The 20,701-nt window shown below is 45.4% G+C and overlaps 1 pseudogene; it reads right to left on the reverse strand.

Annotated features, from left to right (window-relative positions):
• Positions 1–1,993: 1,993 nt before the first annotated feature.
• LOC138447981 (GTPase KRas pseudogene) lies at positions 1,994–14,610 on the reverse strand (annotated as a pseudogene).
• Between the last annotated feature and the right edge of the window lie 6,091 nt (positions 14,611–20,701).

Here is a 20,701-nt window from a genome sequence, read left to right on the forward strand (position 1 = left end):
CACATGGCAACTAATAGGACCAGGAGCCCCAAAGCAACTAATAGGGCCAGGAGCCCCATAGCAACTAATGGGGACAGGAAGCCCATGGCAACTAATAGGACCAGGAGCCCCATAGCAACTAATAGGGGCAGGAGCCCCATAGCAACTAATGGGGACACGAAACCCATAGCAACTACTGGAGCATGAGGCCCATAGCAACTAATAGGGTGAGGAAGCCCATAGCAAGAAAAGGGGTCAGGAATCTGAAGTTGATTAAATACGGATGGGTAGGAGCAGAGAGAACACCATCTAGAGAATGGGTTTTGTGGGTGACAGACACATCGCCAGTGTGTCGGGGGGTCATTTGTGTTTGGGGATTATGGTGTAACAGGGAATAAACCAATGAATGGGAGACTGTCATCCCTAACTTTGAGTGGACAGGGTGGCATAGAGAGAATGGTGCATTATGTGTGACTGGCTGGTGGTCCAGGAGGAAATAAATGAAGGATGTCCCAGAAAGTTCAAATATGAGTGAGGGTCCAGAAGAAACGGCACAAGACTGCCAGGGTGAGGGAAGGGCAGTGGGATATATGTGTGGGATTCTCCTTTGTATGGTGGGAAAATGATGGCCACTTTTTGCAAAGCAGCACGTGTGTGTGGTGTTCGTGGTGCACCACTTGCTACCACGATTTCATGAGTGGGGGCCATAGAAGGCCCACTGAGGAGGTATACGCTCTGGGGTCACAGGGATGGGGCACAGGGAAAGAGGTTAAGGGCGAGAAGAGCGACGAAAGTAATGTGAGAGATAGTAGAACGGCAAACACTGGAAGAGGGGGTAACAGAGGGAGGGCAATCTGACAGAGGTGGTGTGGGAAAGCAGACATGAAGAGAAAGGGGCAGACTGGCAGAAGGGCAACTGGGGAGTAGGCACTGAAAAGGGAGGTGGGGTCTTTAATGAAATATGGGTGGGTAAGGGTATAGATTAGGTTGAGCACAAGTGGGGGGTTGTGGGGTGTGTCCCCCCCAGCACTTTGACTGAAAAAAAGGTCAATTAAATTCGATCAAATGTGATTAGGTCAAATGTTTAGGTGAAATGGACCGAAAACCGCTGCACACTTGAAAAGTTTAATCTGAAGAGTGTTGCAGAGCCTGATGCAGCCTCCTGTTCTGGCGAGGCTGCCCAGAGGAGGAGGGCGTGGGTAGCACCAGCCCCGGCAACAGGAGGGAACCGGCAGAGACCGCTAGCTTGTGATCTGTTGACACCGGAGGGATCTGAGAAGCGAAGGCTTCTGCAGAGAGCACACTGCCTGCCGGACACTGAAGCCGTGAGTTCCATTCAGGTCAAGAAAACAGCCCCTGCCACATAGTATGGTGATTGCACAGTGCCCCCTACACTTGCATATGGTGGAAGAGGGCCACTATGGATGGGGCTGGACCCGCCGCTAACCAATGTTACTCCCCAAGGGTGGCCGAGGAGGGATCCTGCAGGACCGCTAATCCTCGTAAGATGCAGTAAATGCCAAATGAACCATACGAGGCCAAACGTGGTAGGGGCACAATACCAGTCCCAGGATGCCCTGGGGCCACTGCAGAGACTCCTAGATTACAAGACAGGTATGATCAATTGAACTACACTGTGTATTAACAGCTGTAGGGCTCCTACAAAGAGACAAACACAGTTTTGGCAAATACAGCAAACTCGTGGCATTTGATTTTAGTTTAAGGAAGAACAAGTAAGAATAGGTGTGTCATTTTTGTTTGGTTGATCTTCTGAACGTTCTGTAGTTAGATTAGGGGACCACTTGGCTCAGGACCTATCAAGGAGAGGTTTTGAGACTTCTGTTGGCCATCATTAAGAACTCGTTTGATTTCTATAGGAGGGGGTCTCAGGTGGAGTCCAGGAAATATTCAGAGTAGGAATCCAGACAAATGACACAAGACTTTGCCTTACACAGGCCTCCTTTGGGTTATCCAGACCTTCACTTTCCAAATGGTAGTGAATAATGAACAATGTTTACACCAGTAGCCACTTGGGCTTTGGCTTCCTTTTCTTCCTTTTGGCATCTTTGCTCATCTTCTCTTTGTGTTTCCGGATTTCTGCCACTGATGTGCAGACGCATCATCAACACCCTGTCTCGCCTTCCAGGGGGTTTCAATGTAAGGGATTCCAACGCTTAGTGCTAAGTCCTGAGCTGCTAAATCCTGAGCTTGCTTTGTATCTACTGCTCTCGATGGTAAGTCACATTTGTTGCCAACTAACACCATAGGAACACCTTCACAATCTTTAACCTGCTTGATTTGCTCCCTATTATGATGAATGTCTTCAAAAGACTCTGTATTGTTTATAGCAAAAGCACAAAGGAAGCCCTCTCCCGTCCTCATGTACTGGTCTATCATTGGTCCACAATACCATCAATTACGACATGTTTCCTGTAGGAATCCTCTATTGTAGGATCACATTCATCCACAAAATGATTCTGAATGAGTTGTTTAGTCAAAGCACTCTTCCCAGCACCACCAGCTCCTACCACCACAAGCTTGTACTCTTTTGGGAGACCCGACTCTCCGCACAAAGGAAAGTGCGCTGCTACACGCCAGATCTCGCGTGCATGTAGTCAGACTCGTCCACCCCCCCCGCCCCCCCCCCCCACGCAAGACCAGCTATCTAACTCGCAGCAGATCACTGCCCACTCTGAACTCTGGATAGTAGTAGAGAATGGCATGTTCCCAGGATAGGTAAGTATTAACCCAGCCCTTACCGGCAGGGAGTGTATTAATAAAGCCATTCTGATCATGCGTTGTCCTACTGCTCACCCTACCACAGTATGCTGTCAGCTGGAAACCTGTGCAACCTGGAGGAGAATGCCCGAGCAGGCGGAAGCGCAGCGAGATAGGAGCAGAATGCCTGTCCACAACGAAAAAGGGGGTAGACAGAGCTGGGAGGAGAAGTGAGTGATACCCTAGAGAGAGACCAATTAAGAGGTGCATGGAGACAATATAAGTACTCAGAGGCCCGAGAGGACGAGAAATAGAGTCTCCAAGAGTCAAGGAGTAAAGCTAAATAATGGGGCTGCAAAAAAAGAGATCCAACGCACCTGGCCAATGAGAAGGCCAGTAAGACATTGGAAAGCTGTGCCTGTAGAATGCTGTATGCTGGACATGTGAGTCTTGAAAGACACGGTGAAGTGGATAATCTTTGTGCCTGAATGCTGCATGTGGAGAAACAGCCAACACCTGTCTTTTATCTAAACGTGCTGCATGCTTGGAAAGAGAGTCTTAAAAACTGGGGTAAAGTAAAATACCAGTAGTCAAAACATGACTTCCCGAAAAAGAAAATCATAAGGCCCGTAATGATTTGACCTACCCTCTATCTACTCTACATGCTGTACAAGCATGTCCTAAGTCCCCAGATCAGTAATTGCTTAATACTGCTGCATACTGGGAAAGAGAGTCCTAAAACTCAGACGTAGTATTGTTCTTACAAAACAGTGTGCAGTAAGGGAGTCTTAAAGTCCCAAACTGTCATTTATCTAGCTACACTGACTTTTGTAAAGAAAGACCCAAAATACCTCTCAGACTGCAACATACATTGCACACTACCCAGGAAACTAACATCTGCATTGCCCTTTGTCACTTCATCACAGGCTAAAATAGCATCCAGCCCAACCTACGCTTGATAGTAGGACTTACAGGCTAGCCCTGAACTATTCCTGCACCACCTGAGAGAGCAACTGGTTAGGAACTTCCCAAAGAAACAGAGTATTCGGCATTGCCTCTCCCACGATGCATCATGCTCAGAAATCCAAAACCCAGAGCGTCCGTGTCGCTTTAGCTATTGTAAAAGGCCATTTAAAGAGCAATCTTTGCCATTGGTGAGGCCTTGTAGTGCTTCCAGCTGTCTGGGTCTGCCAGCATGCCCAGTTCCTGGTTTTGGGAAGGCGGCAGTCCAAGCTTGCATAACAAGTGGTATAGAAGAATTGTAAACATTTTGGCACATATATACTTTGAAAATGGGCATTTATGCATAGTTTTAGATGCGCAATAGAAAAGCATATCAGCAGTCATAGCAGGCTAACCCTTACCTGTACATTGGAACGATCTAATACAGAGGCTGTACTGGGCATGGTTACAACGGGGCTGGCAAGTTAAATTGAGAGCACATGGTGTGTGTCCAGCAGTATTGGATTGTGACCCCATGTAAGGCTGGGTAACCCAATAATTGATCTGTCTATGAAACATCAATTAGACACCTGAATATGCGCCTTGGTATAGCATAAAAGGACTTAGCATGATATAGCCTAACAGCATCACATATGGCTAGGATTTCTTCAATGGAAATCGGCAAAGCCGGGAATACACCACCGGTAGAAAACGGTCTCCTCGCTTGAACACTTAAAGGACTGTATTTTCCCTCCCAATGGTGCCTTTAGGGCAGCAAGGCCGAGAAGATATTTGGAGTGCAAAACGAAGGGCCAGTTGGTCCACCCCCTCCTCCCTGCCTTTTCCGCCCCGATCGTGAACTCTCCCATCATCTCTCTCCGCCCTGTCCTGGGTCTGTTATAGAGACAGTAGAAAAACATTGTGACTTACTATATTTGCTGAAAACGTATTTGTTGGTGCTCAGAGGCTATTTTGACTGATTGTAGCCAATGTTTATGCACTTTGCAGACCACAGATTCAGTGACGTCATTTCTCCAAAAGGCCAAGGGTAGCGGAAGTGACATCACACGACCCATGAGCTCTGATGACATCACAAGAAGTGGTGTTATTTGACCAGCCCCAAGTGTCATCACAGTAAGTGATGGCACACAAGCGTTCACCCTTTGACAAAACAGGAATTGGCATCACATAGCATTGTTCCTCAGTACACTAAGAAAAATATGGTTATGATATCACTGTAATATGGTATACATTTCATACAAGAATGGATCGCCATATGTAGCGTTCATATCAGTGTGGATAGGCCCATATTGCCAAATTGCTGTGAATGTAAGCAGACGTCCAAAACAACAAGCTGGACTATTGTACATCACTCAGGCTGAACTGTAAGCAGACAGAGCATCTCGAAGATGCCTAAAACCCAAAGCGCAGACATCCAGTGCCTGTCAAGTCTCTGGCCACAGACTGCAAGTAGCAACTGACCGACACAAGTCCAACCAGAAAAACAATGGTCTGGATGGTTGCCCAGAGCTGTGCCAGTGGTTATGAATGATTTTCAACCTTCAAGCCATCACCTTTCTGTGTTGCTCATTTGGTAAGTAACCCACAGTTTTCTTTCTTTGTTAGATGGGAGATAGAGGGGAAGGATGTGTTGCAGATCACAGTAATTGCAGGTTTTTTATTTTAAAATGTAAACAGCAGCAGCAGCAGCTCCATGATGTCAACCATTTCATTCTTTTCTTTGGTTCTTTATAGCTTGCTTAATTCCAGCCTCCTCCGCCGTCTAAGCACTGGAACAGGAACTGAACCCATGCTGCACTACATCCTCTTGTTCCCAACGCAAGTGTGTTGCACCTGAGCTATCCTTCTAAATATATATGCTTTTTGCTTGAGGAAGTAACAGATTGTTCACTTCAAAGGCTAGTTCATTATCTCACCTTGCGTCTTTCTACAGTGCGCCTGTGATACAGGTCTGGCAGATCTGGGTCAGGTCGCACAGTGACCAGGCAGAATTGGTGGCAGAATTCATGGGGCACACCCCTCTCATCACATGGCTCACTGGATGTGCAAAGCAGTCAACGGGAAACACTGATGAGATTTGTGTTAATGTTGTGTTGTCACTGAGTAGAAGAAACCTGCATATAGTGGGAAGAGGGATACTGGGCACCTCTCGACACCGCGGCTGGTTCAAGGCACCGGAAACCAATGGAGCACTGCCAGTACCATGCCCCATTGAAACAAAGTGGAGGGTTAACCCTTTCCACGCTGTCTGATATGACACAGAGCTCATCAAAGCACCCTTCTACACCAGTCTGGACAAAACGTTGAAAAGGTGTGCTTGGTTTTGTAAATAGTAAACATACAGTTCAGGGGGCAACATTAGCACTGTGGATACACTTCAAACTCCAGACAATCTGTCGTCCCTCCAGCAGACAGTGAATAAAGATTCAGCTGATTTCATTTCCGGTGCCGGTATGAAATAGTGCAGGGTGGCACACCAAGCTGCGACTTAAATAGAAGATTGGAAAATGGAACCTCGAAACCCCCAAGAAGCAAAAGAATCGCCCCAGAAACACACGAGAAGCTGCAGTGGCCGCGTGCCCTGAATCCAAAGCCGGTGCCCACTGCAGAGGGGCAGGCAGCGGGGGCAATGCCTTCACTCCTCGAACTGGACCCCTTTAATGGCAGGCCGTGCGACACCAGTTTCCCAGGGCCGGGTGGGAGCAGCAGAGTCATCCAGGGAGTTGGCAACTCAGAGCCCTGATGCCCTGATTATGACGAGAGGGGATTGAAAACAAACTTATATCCAAACTATTTGGAGGCAGGCCAGCACTAAGGGTTGAACGGAGAGAGTTTCCACATTACACGGAGCCGTGCCTCCACCACACTGGGGCAGAGCTGGGCTACCTGTGCTGTGAATGGTTCCTGTGCCACACACGCCATGGGCATCACTGCCACAAAAATAACTTGGGAAGAGGGTGTATTGGAAAGTTCCTTGTCACAGAGCACCCGCTGGCTGGGCAATCCCTGGACAGGTGCCCTCTCCAACTAGTGCCGGACACATTGTCAATGACTGGGTAAAGGGCACGTGCAGGTTCCCACACAGAGTGACATCGAAGAACAGTGGGTACTGAAGGGTATGACATAGGGCATGAAATCCCCTTAGCAGTATTGTACACAAAGGGTATGGGGTTGTGTATCTCATGGAAAGAAAAGGGCTGTGTTGCGAAAATTAACCTCTCTGGGATAGTAGATGTGGTGCACACTCGGGGCGCGCCTTTGAGGCTATCATTATTGAAACAGTTAGGTTCTTCTGTGATAATACTGTTCTAATGCAGCAATAGTCGTTCAAATATAAATTGGGTCTTAAGGTTACTAACCAAGGCAATAATGGGCACGTTACTTCTTGTCAGTATTGGTTAACTGTGTGCAACGAGAAGGAGAACATCGGAAACAAACGTTTTTGCTGGTACCATTTGCCTTTTGGTTACTCTGAGTTTATAAAGTGCTTTTCAGTGATCGTGCAAGTGTAAAATTACTTGTTGAAAATTAGTCCATACACAGACGATGATCCCCTAGTGAAAAGAAAAGACGATAGGCCTCATTCCAAGTATGGCAGTGCATGAAAAAACTTGCGGTAACAAAATTACTGCCACTTTTCCAGCTCCATCAACCTACGAGTATGACCCTGGAGTGAGGGATTTACCTCCAGCATCATGCTGGAGGTAAATACTCCCACTTTCTGGCAAAAATCAGCAAAATCGGCAGAATTACTGCAGCGGTTATTCCACCAAAAATGTGCCAGAATCCAATGGACGCTATAAAAAAGGGGATTAACTCTGCCACCGCCACTTGTAATCTGGCAGTAATTCCGCCAGACCAAGTGGTGGTAACAATAATTCCATTGGCTGGTATTCCCGTGGATTTACCACCGGCATACTGGCCAACTCGTAATGAGGCCCAGTGTGCCTGATCTAGCTTTTCCTGTGCTCCTGTCTAGCTTTAGGCTTTGAACATGTTTGAATCTGTCGCAGTTCCTCTTCTTCTTCTTGCAGTGTATCGTCCACATGTTGAGCTAGGGGAGTCTCACCTCTGCAGGGCTTAACGTCTCCTAGATAGTTCCAAACTTTCTTCCCTGCCAATTTAACAGCTTTCACTGTTGCCTGCTCTATGGTGAAGGGGCCATCGAAGCATGGCCAGTGCCACACCATAGTAAAGTTCTTTAATAAAATCTTGTCGCCAGGGTAAAGCCTTGCTTTGAGCAACTTGTGTGGTTCTACTGGTGTGCTATCTTCATAATCCTTCTTAAACCCCCCCACCTTGATTCCAGCTGTTGAGATATAAAAGAAGCAGTAGCCATCATTGAAGCGAGATATTCTCACATTTCATTACCAAAAACAGTAACAACATTATGAGCTTCCGTCAGCACTCGAGTGAGAGGAGAAAATGGGAGGCACATGCGTCTACCTGTCACCACCTCATGAGGAGTTAAATGGTGGTCAGATGCCGGCTGATTGCGCAATGTGAATAATGCTATGGGTAGGCAATGAAGCCACCCCTTTTTCAGTGTAATTTTTACTTTTGTCAATTTTCCATTGAGGCATTCACAAATCTCATTCGCTTGTGGATGCTAAGCGCAGGGAAACGTATACTTATTCCCCAGCAGGACTGTGATATGCCCAAACACTTCATTTGCAAAATGAGGTCCGTTACCGCACAACCCCCACCATGAGAAAACCTTTGTGATGAGGAACTTCGCTACACACAGGGCATCGGAAGGTAAGCATGGGCCAGCTTTGATCCAGTGAGAAAATAGGCACACTACTATAAGCATATACATGTAGCTATTACAGTTTTGAATCATGTCCACATAATCGACATGGAGGTATTGGAGTGGCCAGTAGGGCACAGTATTGCTCCTCTACTGCACGCAACATATGTCCCACAGTGAACTTCTGACAAACAATGCAGTTGTTCATAAAGGCGGCAACATTCGCTGCCAAGTTGGTACAAAACCAGTCTTATGCTATATGTGCTACAAGAAAACCTTTGCTAGGGTGGGCCGGGTAGTGGTGCTGTGTGAGGGCTACTTACACTAATACAAGGGGAATAATCGGCTTTCCAGTGCTCTCCTGTCACAACATCGCATCTGCAGGAGATTTCAAACACCCCCTTCTCACCCATAACTCCTTTGTTTCTGTTACTGCCCGCCCCTGCAGTTCTATGATTTGGGTAATGGGAAATAGTCAATGAACTATAACTTTCTCACAATATCATGCAGAGCACTCGCTTGCATTTATTAGGTGGTGTGTCGAAAATCGCTTTGCATCTGCATCAGCTGCTTTGTTGCCATGGGAAACATGTCCTCCCTCCTCATGTGGGCTTGGCATTTCACTACTGCAATGGTTGACGGAAGCTGTAGTGCTTCTATGAGTCTATCCACTAGGGGCACGTGGTGTACTGGCGTACTGTCAGCACGTCAGAAGCCCTTCCTTTTACAACTTGACAGTCCTGCATGTACTGTTGCCGGAACATAGGTGGAGACGGAGTACAGAGTGATCTCCTCATCCTTGTGTGCCTCTAACCGTATAATGAGTGCTACTAATTCTGCTGCTTGCATTGAGAAATGAGAGGGTAATTTCATGCTCACCATTACCTGAAATGTCCCGTTCAGTTTTCACTTTCATATTGCCATCCCAGTATGCCATTCTCCAGTCGTCTGGTCAATTGTTGAGGACCAGTCAATAAAAAGCACCTCCCCTCCCAAGGGCATTCTCCCTTGCTCTAGGCATGTCATCATAATATTCTCTGTGTGTGGTATAGTCATGTACATAGTCGTCCTCGCCTATTAGCTGTGCTATAAATGTTGCCAGATTTACATCTCATTACTTTTATCGCCAGATTTCAGATAATCACCTTATATCCGAATGCTCTCTGTGTGGTCAACATACTTTCGGGCTTTTCAAGAATGCCAAAAAGGGCATGCTCCTGAAAGAGAATGGTGCTGCAGCCCATTGCAATACTCTTCAACTTCTCTACTGCCAATGCAGCAAATGCAAGAAAAGATAAAACCCTACCTCCCATCACACATACTCAGATCAAGCACTGCCCTGTTTCTAGCGATTCCAACCTCTAATTCTGCCAGGATCAGAGGGTCCGCTTTTTCAACCTTAGCCCCTACTCTGTGGAACTCTCTCCCACCCATATTCGACACACCCACAACTACATTGCCACCCGCAAAGTTCTTAAAACCTGGCTCTTTCCATAAATGCTGAATATGACCATCTAAGACTGCTGAAACCTTGCTACCGATGACAAATGTTCCAAAAATCTTGAGCAATAACGCCAATGAAAGTGGCTAATTAAATTTCGAATAAATCTACTCTGAACGCGGCAATCGCAAACGTGGACCGTAATTCCGGAAAAGCAAGCTCGTTTCATCAAACCCTCCTCTCATACACTTACCTCTCATATCGCTACACTCACTCTCTTCTCTACACCAACACAGAATTAGAACGCAGCTACACCTTTCGATCATTTTTGGCCTAGCTGCTCACATACGAACAATAACTCATGAACACCTCAACACTCTGATAAAATGCAGCTATACCTCTCGAATTGGGCATAGCTGCACATATAAACATCCTAAACTGGCCTAACACAGCCAGAACTCAGTCCTGGTGACTATCGCCCTGACTGCACACATTCTACTGATATCAAATACCACCACACCTAATGCTAGGATGCAGCTTCCCCGGGCAATCACTTTGGCTGCACACATAATCGGTGCACACATGCACCCTATACCACCTTACTCTCTCAACTGACCTGGACCTCGGTCCCCGAGGGCGTTCAACCTGCCAGCGCTTTGAGGGCATACCAATGATATGTAGAGCGCTATATAAATGCCAAATAACATAACAAATAACATAATAGCAGCTGCCATGCCTTGTTCACAGGGATAATGGGCTCTTATCACTTGGTCTAAATGTCCGCTGTAGTACATGCTCATTTTGTGCCCTAAGGTAGTCTTTTGTGTGAGCACTGCAGTCAACACTACTCTGTGTGTGAAAACAAATCCAAATCTGCACTGTAGCCAGGAAATCCCAATACTGGGGCTGTGCATATTGCCCTCTTCAGTTCACCAAATGCTTCTGTCATCTCCCCTGTCCATGTTAGTTTGCCGCCACCCCTCTGAGCCTCCTTAAGCCTGCTTGAAAGAGGTCTAGTGTACCTGCTGTAGTCGAACACCCAGGCCATGCAATAACTGTAAAGACCTAAGTATTGCTTCATCTCCCTCAACGTTCTTGGTGCTGGCTTCCTGTAAATTGCCACCACTCTCTCAGGAGTCACCTTTCAACCCTCCTGGGATGTTAGCTGTCCAATATATACAACCTCCTTCTGGCAATACTGTAATGTTGCCCTGTCCACCCTGTAACCCTTTTCTGCCAAAACTGTCAATAACTGTACTGAGTCTTTTTTACACTGCTCTTCTGTCCTGCTGCATATTACGATATCGTCCACGTATTGAATGACCATGCTGTTTAAATGTACATTCCACAAGTCCATTTGAAGGACCTATTAAATATGGAAGGAGATTCACAGTACCCTTGAGGAAGTTGTGTGTGTTTCCACTTTTTATTTCTATATAGAAACAATGTGAAATCCTGTGAGTCTTGAAGAAGTGGGATAGAGAAGAAAGTGTTCTTCAAATCTGTCACCGTGAAGTGAGTGGCCTCTGATGGAATACTGCATAATATTATCTTTGGATTGGCAACTAAAGGAAACTCTGCTTCAATAATATTGTTCAAAGTGTGAAAATCCTAAATAAAAAGCCACAATCTTACTGTCATCTTTCACTGGGTACATAGCTGTGTTACATTGGGTTTCTGCTGATACCAGAATTCCCTGCTGAACTAACACTGAGATTGTCTCAAACATGCCTTTGTCTGCCTCTCTAGATAGAGGGTATTGCTTTGCTTTCGGGAGAATTGCCCCTGGCTTGAGCTTTATTTTGACAGCTCCTACCCCTTTCAACGGGCCAATGGCATATGGCTGTTGGTCCATAGTATGCTCAGTACTTGTGCTAGGTCTTCCTCAAGAAATGGCAGCAATGCCTTTTTTCATGAGGGCTTCCTCTGTGGGTCTTCGCTGAATTGGATTCTCTTCCAGTGAGTAATGCTCATAAAGAACACTGTCTCAATATCAGAATATCATCCCGAACAATTCTTCGCCTGTCAGGTCAGTCAATCAGTGTCCCTCCACTACTGCTATTACTGCTCTCCATGCCCTTCCTGTGTCGTCAGTCTCGTTTATAACTACTCTCTCTTCTCTTTCTATAACTGTCTCCAATTCTAATGGACACACCTGTCCTTCCTCTAAGGGAATTTCTGGCCTGAATAGAACCTCATTTGGCAAGCGAAGTAGCTCGCCTTGTATCCCTGGAAGCAATGCTAGCAGCACTTCCACCCCATACTGTAATAGCTCAGGATCTACGAGCACCTCCCTCTGTACAGTCTGCCCGCAAAACGCATGCATTAATTCCTGCGCATTCATGTAGTGGATTCTTGGGGTAGAACACACTATCCCTTGGTCAGTGAATGAAATGGTCATGTTAAGCTTACTCATCATGTCCCTCCCCATAATGTTGACTGGTGTCTGGCGGGAATAAAACAGTGGCATGGTAAGGTTGTGCTCTCCAATAGAAATTGACAGTTCATCAGTAAACGGAACCAAATCTGTAATCCCAGAGAAACCTTGAACATTCATGTCAATGCCTGACATGGGGTATCTCCTCTCCCAAATACAGGATCACCCCCGTATCAATGAGAAAAGAGAACATTTTTTCACCTATGGTTACAGATAGGACTAAACACATCAAGTCAGTCTGTGGACTCTCCTTTTGTGGGTATAAAGTAATCCCTGTCTCCCGTAAAAGTATTCTCTCCCACTACAGTTGCACCCCCAGTTCCTGTGTGGGAGTCTGCACTGTGGTGTTCATGTGTCTCGTGGCTACAGTGTTCTGCTGTGCAGGTGTTTGGGATGCTGCCTGTGGTAGCTGTGTGTACACCTGTGCTTGCAGTGTATGTGTCATAGGCTGTTGTGATTGGACTGGTGTGTGTTGTGTTGGTCCCATTTGTAGCGCATATGTCTGTGTGTGATCTTGGACATAATTGTTGGGTTGCTCAGTGTTGTATGCTGGCAGGTATGTCGTCCCATTCTGTGGCATTCCCTCTCTGCTTCTACATACTCAGGAAATGTGGCTGATCTTTCCGCATAACCAACATTGTGTAGGGGTTCCCATGGGCCTGCACTGTCCCCTTTTAAGCTCGTCTCCACCCTACTGTGCTGGGTACCCTGCCCCGCAAACCCTGGGCACGCCTCCTCTTCCCTGCAGCCCACAGTTAGTGCCTCGGCTTCCTGCAACGTTTCCTCGTGCTGGTGGCTGCTGATACTGGGTAATTTGGGTAACCACTGCATCTGCGCTTGTCAACATCGCCCCTTCCATTGTATATTTTAACAATACGTTCTGCACTAACTTTGCTTCTTCCTGTTTTCGTACCTTCCATTTATTTCTTGTGTTCTCCTGCATTATCCAACAATAATGTACTATGGTCAGCTGAATTTATGACCACGGCTTCTCCTCCAACTCCACTGATTTTTTTAATTACCTCTGCACTTGCTTGGGCAATCCCTGGCTTAATATGTGGTAAAATAAGCCCACAGTTTTGTCCCATGGTTCACGCGTCTTGAGACGCCAATGTTCTTGTATCTCCTGAATATACTGAAGTGGGTTTTCATCCTAACACATTTTGCGTGCCATAATTGCACTTATGTCCGATGTATCTGAGTACTGCAACCTTAGAGCTTGCCATATGGCTTTTCTGCAGTTATTGAATGGTGCTCCATCATGGGCTGTGTTCTGTGCTGACACTCCGGGATATCCTGCTTGTTTCCAAACATCGTCAGCTACCTCCCCAAGAACGGCAGAGAGTAAGCTCTTCATGTCCCCTGCTACTAGCGTGTCCCTGTTATCAATCTTTCTAGTTCATAAATCCACTTCCCCACTCCTGCAGTTAAAGATGGCAACTTACACCTCAAATTATCTTTGTTTATCTGTTGCCACAATATATATTGTGGTCGCCCACCACCCTCCTCTAACAGTTGAAACAATGTTATCCCCACACCCTTATCATATCTCCCTATGTCTTTCATAACTGTAAATGCTCTCGTCATGTTAGTCCTCTTCCATCCTGGTAGTGCACTTAGCCTCTGCGAATATGGAGTGACTTCATCCGCGCTATGCGATCTGCCTTCAGAGCGCTTAAGGCGCCTGTCTGGTTCCAGCTTTCCCCTTTCTAGATCTTCCCCTTTTTCCCATAATGTCTCCTGCTCTGGGCTTCTCCCCTCCGAGGGACGTCATAACCTCCACCCTTCTTTGTCATCGCTATCTCCTAGTTCTTCATCTGACCCTCCTGTCCATAACCTGTCATCATTGCCTTTATCCCCTTAGTCCTCAAAGTTGAGTCACCTCAGCATATTCTTCCCTTGTTTTCTCCTCACTACTCTGTCCAGTGAGTCACTTTCCCTCCTCGGTGGGGACCGCGCTATGGTCTTGCTTGCCTTAGGGGCAGAAGCACTATACCTTCTGCTCCTATACAGTATCCTGATCCTCCTTCGTATTCCCGCTTCCTCGTCATCATCTAGTCTTTATGTCCTCTAACTCCTAAAGGCGTTTCTCTCTGCATCTCTCTTTTTCCTGCTCCTGTCTTTTGTCTCTATCTTCATCCTCCGTGCATCAACGTTCTTTAACAATCCTCCAAATCTCCATTGTCCCCTTCTCCCTTCTCAATTGCAACTGCCTCACCTTCTCCTCTATCTCCTTCTGTCTTTTCTTTTTCTCACTTCCCTCTCTCTTTCTTTCTTTTCTACTTTCTCTGCCTCTTTTCTCAACCGTTTCTGTTCCTCCATTATCTGTCCTCTTCTTCCTTTTCTTTTTGTTTCTGAGCCTTTCCCTCAGAGGCTCTGTGTTCTGGTACGCCTCTTCCATCTAGTTTGAGCAGTATCTGCCCTTCTATCCACTCATTTGGTGGAACTATGACCTCATCGTCCCCCTTAAGTCCCTGAGTCACTTCGTCAGCCCCCGTCAACTTCACTTGCAAGTCGCTGCGCTCTTTGCGGTTATTAATGATGGTCCCTGTTTTCTTATTCACCAGCTTAGCGCCACTAAGCATGTCTCCGCTACTGTATGCAGGAGGTGCATATACTGGGTTAGTGTACCCTGCTACTGCTTTTAACTCCTTCAAAGGTTGAAATATATGGCCCCCGTTGGAGGGTCTGTGGTTTGAGGAGGAAGAGGAGGAGCCATGGGTGTTTCACCCACCCACATCATGCTGGTTGAGTATCCATTCCCTCTTGGGTGGGTCCTCTTCCTTGTCTTTAAACATTTTCCATAACTCCAGTATTGCTAATCTGTTGCTCAGTTTCTTTCCCTTATATGTTACATGTACGTATGGGGTCATGTGTTGCAGCACAGATTTAGAAAGAGAGCCTACGTAGGGCCATGGCTTTGTGAGTCAATTCCATGCTATACTTGTGGAGTTTGTCCTGATACAGCGGAAGGGACATGTATTGTTTATTTATATAGTGCATATACACAGGAAATTTTCAAAGCACTTAATGAGGGTGGAAACAAGGGGAAAAACAAACAATCGCTCAGAGCCCTTGGAATTCTCAGACAATAATAGTCTGCACAGGCAGAGTAAGTGCGTAGAATACATTTAACGGTTGAGACACAGCAAATAGGCCTGACGGCGATTCTTCAGTTTTACCAGTGCATTTTGGGGAGAAGACAAGGGAGAACAGAGAGACGATCTTCAGGCATGTGCATTTGAAATGTGCAAGTGCATAGAAGATAACAGGGAAGGGGATGTCCAAGTGCACCCAGTCAGTGGAGACTGGGGTAAGTGCAGAGAGAGTAACTCTCTAGGGTTATTTCTAAGTGCCTTGAAGATGGGTGTGGGTACGGCTCTCAGGCAAGTGCAAAAGAGGACTGGCGGGGATGCCCGGGACCTGTGAGACTCTGAGGTACACCAGACGGCCAGTTAGTAAGCTGTAAGGAAGAGGAGGGAGAGATGGAGAGAGCAGAGAGCTAGGGTTTAGAAGGGTAGAGGGAGAACGAAGTAAAAGGAGAAGAGGAAGGTCTTGAGGAATTTCAGGAACTTTGGAAAGTCAGGCTCAATGTGCAAGGTTGGCAGGGAGGCTATTCCAGAGGGAGTCACCTGCTGAGGATAACTTCACAATTGATTAAGCAGTGTATCCCCGATGGTGGCACATCACACTCTGACTGCCAATACTTACGTGACCTCGAATCGTGATTTTTTTACACACTTCGAACAATGCGAATTTTCAAATTTGCAATCGTTATAAACAATTAACCAACTTGTACTGGGCCGACCAACACTTTAAGATGAGTAGCAATTACCCTGGAGTTGGACGGGATGAAGATTTTATTCATACATCAACAATCAGAACGATTCAGGTAGTTAGTAAAAGGAAGACTGTTTTAATATCAATTTTTTAAAACATGTAGCATAATGAACATCAACAAACTCGCCCAATCCTCTTACTCAATACTTTTTAGTAAAAACTAATACTTTATGCAAAATATACGTCATCATTGAAGTTTAACCTACGTGTTACCAGTGTCATCCTACGTGGCAAACTACAAAAACCTATACAAGTGGTTGATTGGCTCTGAGTGAACATCTAAGTATATGATCCATAATAGCCTACAGAAGTGTGACTATGTGATAGGTTTCTTAACATCAGGTGGGGCAACTAAGCCCCCACCTAAAAATGATCACTACGAATGTCACTAAATATATGACATCCCATTAGTTAGACAACTATAGGACCCCTAATTACGTGGTCCTCTACAATTGGCTGTCACTCTAACCTCTGTCAATACTTTTCCACCTACGTTAGCAGCAAGCAAGCTGGCCATCCAGGTGCTGGTGAGGTCGCCTTAGCTTTAACCTCCCACCAATTAGCATATCCATCCATCACCACCTCAGTGATCTATTGGCAATTAGGCTTTGAAGCTCAACCTTGAGAGTGTTCTTATCTCTGGGAAATTTAGGGAGAGAGAAGCACAGTCTGCCTTCGTGCGTAGGTGTGACCATGTCGTTCACCCAACTTCATCCTTCCACGTGACCGGAGACCATGAAATCGAGCTTCTAGTGTATTAAAATACTATTTTTTATAGATTTCTGATGTCTTCCGTGTTTTGCCCATGCCTTCTGACCAGGAGTTTTGTTCTTTCACACATTTTGTATCCAATGACAGTTTATTCCAATTTGATAAGACCTTGGCTTTGTAGGTTCATCCAGCCTTATTTTCTGTGATTCACTTTGTAATCCCATTTACTTTTTCAACTGCGACACACTGAAAATGAGGCTTTCTCTCAGTCCAGCACTGCCATTATACGTAGTGGAAACATCCATCCTTCACTTATCCATATATATTGGTGCTTGCTGCAATCTATTCACTCTAAAGCTTAAGGCTAGCTTCACAATTACTTTGCTTGCTTTCGTTTCTTTTGCATCTGTACACTTGTAAAATAACTTGATGTCTTCATCAATTCTGTTGCATAAGCTTCTTCACCTTGATCCCAAGATTTCACCTATCATTGGTACTTTCTTGATGCCCTAGAGAAAATCTGAAGTCTCTGGGCTGAAATGCAGAGCCCAGTCAGTTCAGCTCTGCGTGGCATATACTGGCGAAGGTTGGTGACTTTACCATTTGTCTTTGCCACTTATCGGCTCTGATTCTTCTGGGATCTCATTCAAATGACCATCATATTTCCTCGTATGCAGGTATGGTTTTCTCAATGGGAACCTTGCCTCAAGGAGTCTTTTTGCTGTCAGTATTTTCACTGGGACTGCACAGAGTCCATACTCTGCCCTTTGTCGACTCAACTGTTTCGTGTAGGTCACATACTCTGTCTTCCAATCTGTAGGTAATATGGGTTGAATGGTTGAGGTGGGGGTACATGGCTCCTCCTCTACACTCCCCCCTCTGGGCGATTCATCAACCACTCTCACGTCATCCTTCACATCCAGACATCCTTGTCTGAATATAGACTTCTTTGGAATCCATATCTTTATGACTCCCTTCAGGCATCCTGCTGTTTTCACATGCTCATCTTTATTCCATGACATGAGCTGGCACTGTCCACTTGGACTACAATAGATCCATCTTCCTGCATATTTCTTATGAATCTTCGGATACATGAACTTTGTCCCTTCAGGTGCATGGATACTGGCCTTCACAAAGTCTCTGATTTCTTCATCTGTCAGGTCTTTGGGCTTCCATCCTGACTCAACATTGATCATGATCGTCTTCCCAATGGCTTTCTTTGCTGTCTTCTTGCATTGTGAAATTATCAACTTGATTACACAAAATCAAAGCAATATAATCTCTATCAAAACTCCAAGGAACTTGAAAATGTCTGCCATCCATTGTGGGATCCAAAAAGAGTGATCCAAATCAACTGTCATCAGCAATGTCTTCAACTTCGTCTATCATCTGACCATGGAGTTTTGTCAGCATGCCTATGGCATCTGCCAAGGTTCCATTCTCGTCATCATGAGAAGGTTAAATGTGCAACATGATTCTCCAACTTTTGCACAAACACCTCCCTCCATGGCTGTAATCATGTCCAAGACATATCTGTTCTGGACAGTCATCAGTCTTATGGCCCTCATATGTTCTCTGATTGCATTAAACCTCTTAATAGTTGTGTTGATCATCTGTAGTAATTCCCATCTGGTAATCTGTAGCCACTTGGTGTTTGCTCCAACCTGGATACTCGGCATAAAAATCGACATGAACACAGAAGAAGACCGGCTGAACAGTCTGTGCTCATAGGGAATAGCATCAAAAGCTTCTATAGATTTTGCTGAGAAATAGTTCTCACTCTTCGTTCTTCTTATCAGCTGCACAGATCTCCTCTTCCTCAGGTGAGCATCTGCTTTCGGGAAACTGTCAAGGTGTAAATCACTTTTTGGAATCACCAATGTTCGAACATGAACATTCACTATGGAGCAAATCCCTCCACAGTCTGCAGCCAATCTGATATAGGCTCTGGCTCCACATGCCCAATAATGATCCATGATCACTGCAGTACCAATGTTCATCTTTGGTGCATCAAAGATTCTGTCACAGTTGTGATTCTCTCCAACTGTTCTAGTGCCATTATTTCTAAAGCACAATTTTGATTTTTTCTAACAGAATTATTTGCAGAGGTCCTCCTCTGTCTTCGACCCATGTCAGTAATTTGGCAATGCTATTCCACAGGGGCTTGCATAGCATCTGCACATTCCAAATAGTCGATTCAGGACGATCATACACCATCCATGCTCTGCAGACAACCACTCCTTCTTCCCAACCGTCTGCAGACAACACTTATCCCCATATCTGCATTTGGCCTCTGTTCTTCCAATGCTTGATGTTTTCCTCAGTTTTTCCTGGACTGTCAAGCTTTTTGTTTACCTCCCATCTGATTTCAGCTCCTTTTACTCCAGGCTCCTCATATCTGATCACATGATTCTTAGTGTGTTCTCTGTCTCTTGTCTTTGTATCTTGCACATAGTCATCTTCATCTGGGTCTTCCCATTCAGTGGCCCATTTCATGTAGGCATCTCGTCCCATGAACTGGCCTCGTGTTTTGCAAAGTGCTACATGTGAAAGACAATGTGCTGTCTGGACATCTATTTCAATGGCTATGAAGATCTTGGATTTTCCTATACTGTAAGGCAGGAGTGCACACACAAAGCATTCCTCTTTTGAAGTCCTTCTTCCCACTTCCTTCATTTGTTGATACCAAATATTATTTCCCAAGTGAGCTGCACTGTCCAAGTAATCATTTAGCCGAATCATCCTCCACAGTACTTCTTTTAGGTCTCAATCTTCTCATAATCATTTCATGAAGTGTGTTAGCATAACTTCTTCTAGCTGGATCGATCATAAGCACTCCTATCAGTGTTCCCTGAGTAGGAAAAAGTTCAGAACGTCTTATCTGCTCAGCAGACCATTTAGGCATGAAAATGTCTCGCAAAATCTCCATGTGTGTCTTTCTTTTAGGAATCATCTTTGGGTTACTTATCATAGGACCAGGTGTGCTTGCATGTAACATCTGCGTAGGTTCACTCTTTATCACCTCTTCCTCCTGTTTGTCTTGCAAAGCCTGTGTCTTATGTCCAAAAACAGTCTCTATGACACTCCTTGCATGTGACTGATTGCTCAGGACTTTTATCTCTGATTCAGGTAAAGTATCATCTTTCTTTGGAACAGGAATAACCACATCGGGTCTGAGCTGCCTAATAGTTGCCACAACTGTACCTTCCTTCTGCTCAGGAAGAGTCACTGTAGTCTTAGCCCCATGTACATCTATGTAGTACGATGTGCGTACTCTGAGTTAAAGCAACACTATGATGAAAAGAATGCAAGAATATATTATACAAAAGTAGGATATCTTGCAGCATCAATTTTGTGGACAACGTGGGCGTCTCTCCATGTCTGGCATTATAATGTTGCTACTAATCCCACCCATCTTTATTGCCTACAGAAGGAAAAAAGTAAACTTTAATACAGCGCCATTACATACTGCTTCTGGAAGCTCGTTGATTCACTTCAGCAATTCGTCCTTATTGATCGACGACAAAGTTCTCAGAGATCTCGTTGTATCAGTTTTTATCATGTAAAATGCAGGTACCTCTCCAGCAATGAAGAAAAGCAATTTCAGCAAGTCTAAATAAGTTCAATGATGTATACTAGCTCCCAGTCAATGTCTTAGACCAGACAATATGATGAACTTCTTTCAGCATGAAACAAGAGCCTCTCTTTATTAGCGACTTCTCGATCTATCCCTGGAAGAAAATGTTCACTTTAATCTCTTAAACTTTACGTTCTTGCACAGTAGGCGCTCACCTGTATTACGACACTTCTCAAGAGTTCTCTCAATGCTGTATTGTTTCCCGGGCCCCTTTGGAACATGTGC

The sequence above is a fragment of the Ambystoma mexicanum genome, chromosome 3q (genome assembly GCF_040938575.1).
Source record: "Ambystoma mexicanum isolate Mex_15411 chromosome 3q, UKY_AmexF1_1, whole genome shotgun sequence".
Classification (NCBI taxonomy): domain Eukaryota; kingdom Metazoa; phylum Chordata; class Amphibia; order Caudata; family Ambystomatidae; genus Ambystoma; species Ambystoma mexicanum.